The following is a 9,323-nucleotide window of genomic DNA, read 5'->3' as shown; positions in this document are numbered from 1 at the left end:
GGAGCAAATCGCAGTCAGGGTTGTTCTTCCCACCACTAGTTCTTATCCCACCGGACACTTGTACTGTCTGGAGACTCTTGGCTGTCTTTCCTGGGTGGGTGGGTCATAACTGGGTGGGACCTTGCTACTGGCATTGAATGAGTGGTGAGCAGAATACTTCGAAGCATTGTTCATCAGAGGGTGGGGATGGGAGTTGGGGAGGTGGATGTCTACAGTCCTGCTGCTGAGACCTGTTTTCAAGCTCTTGAAAAAGGCTTCCTCCGTGCTGGCTCTGTAGATGACGAGAAGTCCTCAGGACCCAGGGTTCTAGGGCAGTGGTTCTCAACCTTCCTAATGCTGTGACCCTTGACCACAGTTTCTCATGTTGACCCCCCCCATCCATACAATTATTTCATTGCCACTCCATAACTATAATTTTGCTACTTTTGTGAATCATAAGGTAAATATTGGATAGATAGGATATCTCTATACAACTCTAAGTGGGTTGAGACCCACAGGTTGGGAACCGCTGTTCTGGATGATGCTAACAATGGGTAATGCTTAATAATGATTGGAAGTCTGAGCAAGTAGATGGGTGACTAGTTATCCTGATGTGCCTGGGATGTTCTCAGTTCCAGGTCTCAGGTCAGCCCAGAGGCCAGACTTGCTGTTCCCTTTGTAGCTAGGGACTCTCCAATACAGAGCTAATCTCTCTGGTTTTAGGGCAAGTAACTGCCCTTTTCAGGATGGGAGGATTCCGGGTTTTTGTTTTTTTTTTAACTAGATCCTAGAGGTCAAAAGAGTGACAAGCTCTTGATATTACAATAACTTCTGTCATCCGGTCTATGGCTGTCAAGGGAGGGCCCAAATCTCCTTGATTCCATTAGCAACCGTGACTGTCCTCTCAGAGGAGATAGTCAATACATTTTGCTGAATGAGTGACCAAGTGCTGCTTTTCTAGAAGGTTCTCAGAAAATTCTGTTCTATAGGCCAAAGGCATGTGGCAGGTGCTATTTCCCATGGTAAATCACAGTTCTGCAAGACTCTGGACACCCTCAGAGATAAACTACAAATGTTTTAGTAAGGACTTAGAATGTAAGATGATTTGCAAAATTCTAAGAGAAGAGAAATCTCTGGGTGTCCAGAAATGAGACCACTTCATGTATGACTAAAGGTCAATGTTGAGCATCTATTGCTCTCCACCTTGTTTTGGGTGACAGGCTATCTCACTTAGGCCAAGCTAGCTAATGAATTCCAAGCATCTGACTGGTTCTCCACCCTGCTCCAAGCCAGAGCTGGCATTACAGATGTACACAGATGTGCCTGACTTTTTATATGGGCTAATCATGGAGCTAAGTAGTAAAGTGTTGCTTAATATTCATGAGGTGTTTACGTGTGTGTGTGTGTGTGTGTGTGTGTGTGTGTGTGCTCTATTAGAGAGTTGAAAAGGCCAGCTTTTTGTGTTCAGTAGAGAGAAATATTTTATCACTTACATCGCCTATAATACTGTGTACAGATAATCATAAACAGCATACTTATTTGAAATAGCTAATAGGTTCCCCCCACCCCTGTTTAAAAAAATTCTTTAGTTCTGTAAAATATACAAATGCCCATTTAGAAAATAAAGAGGACTCTAATGCCGAGAGTAGCTTTGCTATCTCACAGACGTGGGGGATGCTGTGCCTGGGGCCCTGAGGCTGAGAAGAGCGGCTGCTGTCTTTTGAGCCAAGTGCTGAGATGAGTGGAGAGAGGTCAGGAAACCCCTCCATGAGATGATAAACTGTCAGAACTAGCTGTTGATGGCAGTTCTGCCTCCCGGCCTGGAGCTGGAGCCTGTCAGTTTAAAGCACAACACACACAGGGTTAGAAGAGGGATGCAAAAGGACCCCGGTGGCCTCCAGGCAGGAGCTGGGAAAGCCTTTTTCATAGCCGATTGCCTTCTCATCATCTTGGACCATTGCTTGCATTCAAGTAAGGGGTTAAGAGATGTGTGCATATGCCATGAATCTGTAACCAGTCAGTTTAAGTGTGTGTGTGTGTGTGTGTGTGTGTGTGTGTGTGTGCCACAACTGGCTTGTAGAGGTCAAAGGACACCTTGCAGGCAGGAGTCCATTTTTTCTTTTATCATGTGAGTCTAAGGGACTGAGCTCAGGCTGTCAGTGTTGGTTGAGGCTACCTCACCAACCAGAGTGCCTTGAATTTATTCACTTACTGATCCAGGCCACACATACATCTGTCTTGAGCCTACTGGGAACGGGCTGGACTACAGAGAAGAATGAGACCCAGTGCCTCAGTGAATCTCACTTTATATTTAATTCGAGGTCATAGATGATATAGAATATATCACGTCAACACAGAGGTTTCTACACGTCAACATAGAGGTTTCTACAAGAAGTGACCCGAGTCTTGGGTCAAAGGCCCAGCTGGAGAGGTGGACCCCAAAGAATGGAAAACAGAACTAACAAACAAACAAAAGGGTGAAAGGCAGGGATGGATTTTAATCAAAATGATCATTTTGGGTAATTGCAAAGTAAACATTTCAGGTCATTTTCAGGGCCCAGACAGAGCAGGTTTAACTAGAGGAAGAATTGGGGTGGGGTGAGAGGTCTTTAAGGTTAGCAGTCACAGGGTGACCTGTTGGTTGTTATCTCAGGCCTGGCTTTGGGAGGTAGCCTGCAGGAATCCTTACTGCTTGAGGAACCAGGCTGGCTTCCACAGGATGACTGTTGCTTCTGTTCGGGGTGACCTGCCTCCCAGGAATCCAAGGTCATTTGCATTTGGGTGATCTAAAACAAGACCTGCAGAAGCCCTGGATAAGATCCCTCCGATTTCCTTACCTCTTGCCTTGAGCCCTGAAGGAGCACAAGATCGTTAATTATAACCAGTTTCTAGCCACTTACATGATTCCCAGGCCTACATGCCCAGGTTAACAGCCCCTGACTCAAGGTTTAAACAGAGGACAGATTAAAAATGAGACAGGAGGCCAGGCTCTTGTCTCCTGCTTCCTTAAGGGTGCAGCTAAGAGTTGGGACTTTTTAGAAAATGATGCCAGAAATGACACACATCCCTTATAGGGGCTGGGATGGAGCTCAGAGGCAGAACATGTACTTATCAGATAAACATCCTTATATGAGCTGGGGTAGAGCCTCAATTTAATCCCCTAAAGAAACCCCTTGTAAGCCGGGCAGTGGTGGTGCATGCCTTTAATCCCAGCACTTAGGAAGCAGAGGCAGGAGGATTTCTGAGTTTGAGGCCAGCCTGGTCTACAGAGTGAGTTCCAGGACAGCCTTGTAATGCCATGTGAAGAAGGCATGGTTCAAAAAGGACACAAAGCCTCAGCTCTCCCATCACAAGTCAAGGAGAGTTTCTTCTAAGCTCTGGGCCTATAGACAGATGGCTGTCTACTACTTCAGTACTGTATGAGCGAGTACCTGGAAGAGTGTCCATTAAAAAAAAGGAAGACAATCAATCATGCCTATCTCAGTCACCAAATGAACAGCTCTAAAGTCCCCTGCAGAAGACATGAAACGTGGCCAAAAGTCCCCAACATTCAATACAGGATACTGTGAGCTTGGAGTAGCACTGTGGAAGGTTCTGGGCCCAGAGTGACCATAGAAGACTACAGTAGTGGAATGTTGTCCTGTCCATGAACACAGGTGACAGAAACCGCAAACCAAGAATGATGGACAGAGAGATTACTCAGGTTAAGAGCACTGGCTGCTCTTCCTGAGGACCAAATTTGATTCCCAGCACACACTGCAGCTCGCAACTACCTGTGTGACTCCGGTTCCAGGGGATCCAGGGTCCTTTGCTGGCTTCTCCAGGTACCATGCATAAACATTGGTGCACTGACATACTCAAAGGCTAAACACCCACACACATAAAATAATATGAAAAGTAATGACAGTTCTTAAGGGGGGAAAAAAAGGTGGTTTACTTCCACCAGCTAATTGTAGCTCCCATGGATTACTCACAGTCCATGTTTCTTTTTTAAAATTAGGGAGTCACTGCTAACTCTCACAGAGGAAACCTCAAGATCAGAGATGACAAGTGATTGTTCTCAGGTCACCAGCTACTAAGTGGCATCGGCAGGGTTCGAAATCTGATCTACAAGCATTGCTCCCCGTTGACTAACTTGTCCTGGGTTAGGAGGGACACCACAGGGGCCATACAATGATGCCTCTTCTGTTTTACAGCTGGGGTTATCTTCTGCTTGTGTTTCTTCATTGCCAAGTGTGGGCCTTAGGGATTTAGCCTAAGCTAAACCTTCCTCTCTCTCCTGTCTGTCAAATAAAGCTAAAAAGCCACCTTAGCTCAGTCACATTTGCTGCTTAACGGCCTTTCTTCCTGTCCACACTCTCTTAATCATGAGTGGCATCACAGAGAGGTCAGAGAAGGGCTATGGAGACAAGGAGGCTTTGCTGGTTGTTGGAGTCTCTTATTTTTTCTTTCTTTCTTTTGTAACTTTTTATGGATTCTGATTTTTATTGATGTGAATCTCACTGCAGGATCTCCAGGACACAAGAGAACAGCAGGATATCTGAGAGGAGTCCCAGTGAGGATCCAGTAATGATGGGGTAGCAGAACCCAGAGGCCTTAATCCAGACCAATGGCTTACTGTGATGAATATTTGCAAGTAAATCTGTTTAGGCAAAGAGGTATACTGCGTGACACACCGTGACACACTAGAGCTTCCACGGTGAGATGGTTTTGCTGTTGTTGTTGTTGTTGTTGTTATGTTATTTCTTATTTATTTTCTTTTTGTTTGTTTGTTTTCTTTGGGGGAGGGGAGTTGCAAGGGCAGAGGGCAGATGTGAAGGGATTAGAGATGTTGTGATCATAAAAAGAGAAGGAGCTATAAGAATATGTTCTGTCTAGGTGTCAGGGAAGGGGGTTCCTCAGTGGGCCCATGCCGAGGCATCCCTTCCCCCTGAGGGACCAGACACACACTGGTATAATATAGAATAGAGTTTATTTAGGGCATGGGGAGAGGAATTAAGAGAGTAGCAGAGGCAGAGAAAGGAAGAGAGGAGAGAAGTAGGAGATGGCCATGATCACGTGGAGAGAAGGGGGAAGGAAATGGGGAGAGGAGGGGCAAAGGGGTAAGAGGCAAGGGAGAGAAGTAGGGGTAAGAGAGAGGAGGGGGCAAGCAGCCCCTTTTTACCTGGCTGTTGCCAGGTAACCATGGGGAGGAGCATACCAGGCTGCTGCCAGGTATCTGTGGGGGTGAAGTTTATACAGAATGCTAACAAGAGACACTTGAAGTTCCTTCTTTATTCTAATGGAAGAACCAGTCTCTGGGGACTGAGCTGTGGGATCCTACTCAGTCAATTCGTAATGGTGTGTTTAGACCGCCTGTGCCAACCTCCAGGCATGCTCATACTGTGTGGCCCAGGCATTGGATGGTTCTGGAAGTTGGCTTCTCCCTGCTACCCACGGGAGCTTTCCTCGAGGATCTGAAGTCGGCATAGGTGTGTGGGCGCTTGGAAGGATGTGAATCTTAGGAATGGTTCCATTTGCATTCTCTGCTGCAAATGAGCGAACGGGAACAAATACCCTCTAATTTTTACGCTCCAGGTTTGATTTGGTTTTGTTCTTTCACCAGCCTTACCTTCTTTCCTTCTCTCTCTCTTTCTCCCAGAGCAGAGAGAAAAGCTTGGGCTTGTGAGAACTCTGCAAGTGTTCTCTGCAACTAAGTTACACCATTAGCCTGGCCTTCTTGCTTTTTAATCTTCAAGGGTTGGAGAATCAACAACCCATCCCAACTGCAGCTACCCTCTCTCTCCTCCTCTCAGTCCTCTCCCACCCCTCTCCCCAAGATCTACTGCTCCTCCATCTCCTATCAGAAAACAGCAGGGTTCCCAGGGATATCAACTGAACAAGGCATTTGACAAGATGCAATAAGAATAGGCACAAACCCTCACTCATATCAAGGCTGGAGGAAGCAACCCAGTAAAAAAAAAAGGGGGGTGTCCCAAGATCAGACAAAAGAGTCCGAAACACCCCCTCTCCCACCATTGGGAGTCTCACAAACACCCTAAGCCAAACAACCATGCAAAGGTCAGAGCAAAGACCCACGCAGGCTCTGTGATTGGTGCTTTAGTCTCTGTGAGCCGCTGTGAACCCAACACAGGGCATTTCAATGCCCCTCTTATGTAAGGTCACCTGCAGCTTTTACACGTCATCGTAAATCATCCCAAGCATGTGCATCTGAGCAAAGTCGTAAAAACACGAGCGAAACTCCCTTCTTCCCAAACTGCAGGCACTGAGCCAAACTCTGCTCCGGGACCTGACCTCACTCTGATGGAGTCTGATCTGTCCACCCATCACCTCTCACCTGCTCACCCTTAAGCCAAGTCCCTGCTGATAAGCAAAATAAAGCTCCTAGCCATTGTCCTCGCTGCCCCATTCTCAGGTGTAACCACCTGGCCCCTTTCCCACAGGGCTTTAGTGAGACTCTTGGAGCAAAAATTCAGCCCTGGGTTCTTGTCTACCCCAAACAGGACAGAAATCTCCACATAACCTGCTTTTTCCTCAAGCCACCAGGAATGTGAAATACACACGAGTGGTCTCTCCAGTCACCAGATGCCAGAATGATGATTCTTGTCTTGAATTACGAAAATACAGAGGAAGCCACAGTTATGCCAATGCCAACCCAAAGGTCACAGTCCAATTTCTGGATTGTGGGGAACCCTGTTGTCTCTGAGCCAATGGAAAACACTCAAGAGGCTGTACGAAGTGTAGATGTCTACTATTATTTGTTGGGTGTGCATGCAGGGTGTGTGTGTGTGTGTGTGTGTGTGTGTGTGTGTGTGAACAACTTCAGGAGTCTATTCTCTCTTCTACTATATGGGTCTCAGGATTGAACTTAGGTCATCAAGAGTGTTAGGAAACACCTTTATATGTTGAGTCTTTCTAACTAGACTTTAAATTCCAGATTTTTAAAAAATATTTATTTATTTATTCATTTATTTAATGTGAAGGTGTTTTGCCTGCATATGTCTCTGCACCAGGTATGTGTCTGCACCAGGAGGCCAGAAGGGGGCGCTGGATTCCCTGGAGTGGAGTTACAGATGGTTATAAGCAGCTGCCATGTAGGTGCTGGTCTTCTGGGAAAGCAGTTAGTGCTGTACAATTCCTTGTGGATTCTTGTGTTTATTTTGTAGAGTAATTCTTTTAAAAGAAAAGGGAAGGAGGAGGAGACAGAAGAAGGAGGAGGAAAGATAAATATGAAGCAGGCTGATGCATCAGCAAGAAACACCCAAATCAGATGTGAGTTTCTAGAAAATGTGAGAACACTGAGGTGCGTCAGTGAACAAAATGAGGAGATTTTAAAAACCGTTTTAAACACATTGTGTTTGACTCAATCTCAGCATTCAAGAAACTGAGGCAGGAGGAGTGAGCACAAGCCACCATGGGTTTCAGGCTTGGGGCAGGAGGTGGTATTTAAAAGCTTTATTTGCTAGGCATAGCGGTACACACTTTTAGTCCCAGCACTCAGGAGGCAGAGGCAGGTGGATTTCTGTGAGTTTGATGCTAGCCTGTTCTACAGAGTGAGTTCCAGGACAGCCAGGACTGTTACACAGAGAAACCCTGTCTCAGAAAACCAAACAAAAACAAGAAAAAGAGGGGTTTTGTTTTGGTTTTTAAATGTATGTGTCTGTATGCATGGGTGCCCACAGAGGCTAAAGGAGCACTGGGATTCCTGGAGCTGGAATTCCAGGCGACTGTGAGCGGCCTGATGTGGGTGCTGGTGCCCAGGCCTTCTGGAAGAACAGTGAGTGTCCATAACGGCTGAGCCATCTCTCCAAAGCTCTCTCACACGCATGGTGCAAAAAGTCTTACTCCACAAGAGTGAAGCTTTGTTTAAAGGACTTCTCTTTAAGTTCTTTAATTACTGGCAATAATCAATGTCCTTAAAAGTTAAAACAACAGTTCCTTTCCCTCTTGCCTAACCCTGTACGTTGAGAGTTGTGTCTTTATCATGTGTGTATCTTATTGAGTTAGCTTGACTTGCACCCGGATTTTCAGATAATTCTTTTAGAAAGCCTACCAGCAGTCAACTTTTGAATCTGTTTTCATTTTTGGATTCGGTTTTTGTTTTTTCCTTTTTTTTCTCTTTTGGTTTTTCAAGGCAGGGTTTCTCTGTGTAGCCCTGGCTGTCTTGGAACTCACCTTGTAGACAAGGCTGGCCTTGAACTCGGAACTCCACCTGCCTCTGCCTCCCAAGTGCTGGGATTAAGGGTGTGTGCCACCACTGCCTGGCTTTGTTTTGTTTTTTCAAGACAGAGTTTCTCTGTGTAGCCCTAGCTGTCCTGGAACTCACTCTGTAGCCAAGCTGGACCTGAACTCAGAGATCCACCTGTCTCTGCCTCCTGAGTGCTGGGATTAAAGACGAATACCACCAGGCCTCACTCTTATTGTTGTTAGAATGTGTTGGTATTTATAAATAGAAGATGGCCAACTGAATCCTAGTTGCTACTACCAGTATCATAATTCAAAAGTTCATAGGAAAAAAACTTTATAACATTTAATTCAATAAAATTTAATATTCAGTTATTTTCTTTTATTTGAACCAATTACAAAGTAAAAGATACTTTTCTTGACTTGAGTCAGAAGAGCGTATCTGAGATGGGTACTTAGATGATATTTAACTGTAGGTCCTAGATTTGCTCCCACTTAATCAGGAACAAAGGAGCAGACTCTTGACAGCCTCCTGGCTCCTTCATCATCTACTATTGGCTTAAGACAGTGGCTCTCAACCCATGGGTTGTGACTCCCTAGGAGTTGGCAAATGACCTATTATAGGGGTCACGTAGCAGATATTTACATTATGATTCATAATAGTAGCAAAATTATAGTTATGAAAGAGCAACAAAAAATAATGTTATGGTTGAGGGTCACCCCAACATGAGGAACTGTATTATAGGGTGGCAGCGTTGGGAAGGTTGAGAACCACTGTCTTAAAACCCCTTATCAGTGCAAGCCATGTGCTACTTCATAGGCTGAGGTGAGACGAGTTGGACTATAGCATGGGTAAGCAACGAGCCCCTGTCTTAACATTAAAAAAAAAATGAATAGTACATAAATAAATGCTATAACTATTGGGAAGGCCAACTGCCCCAAAACATCTAAGGACTTAGCTTAAAATTCTTTAAACTTGATAACCTGGTCCCACAGGAGCTTCCAGAGACCGAACTGCCGGCCTGGAGGCATTCATGGGACTGACCTAGGCCCTCTGTACATCTGTAACAGTGTGTAGCTTGAGCTTCACGTGGGACTCCTAGCAGTGGGAGCAGGGGCCATCTCTGACTCTGTGGCCTGCCTTTGGGGACTCCTAGCAG

Source organism: Mastomys coucha, unplaced genomic scaffold (assembly GCF_008632895.1).
Source record: "Mastomys coucha isolate ucsf_1 unplaced genomic scaffold, UCSF_Mcou_1 pScaffold1, whole genome shotgun sequence".
NCBI lineage: Eukaryota > Metazoa > Chordata > Mammalia > Rodentia > Muridae > Mastomys > Mastomys coucha.
The sequence above is the reverse complement of the archived record's forward strand: the minus strand, read 5'-3'. Positions refer to the sequence as shown.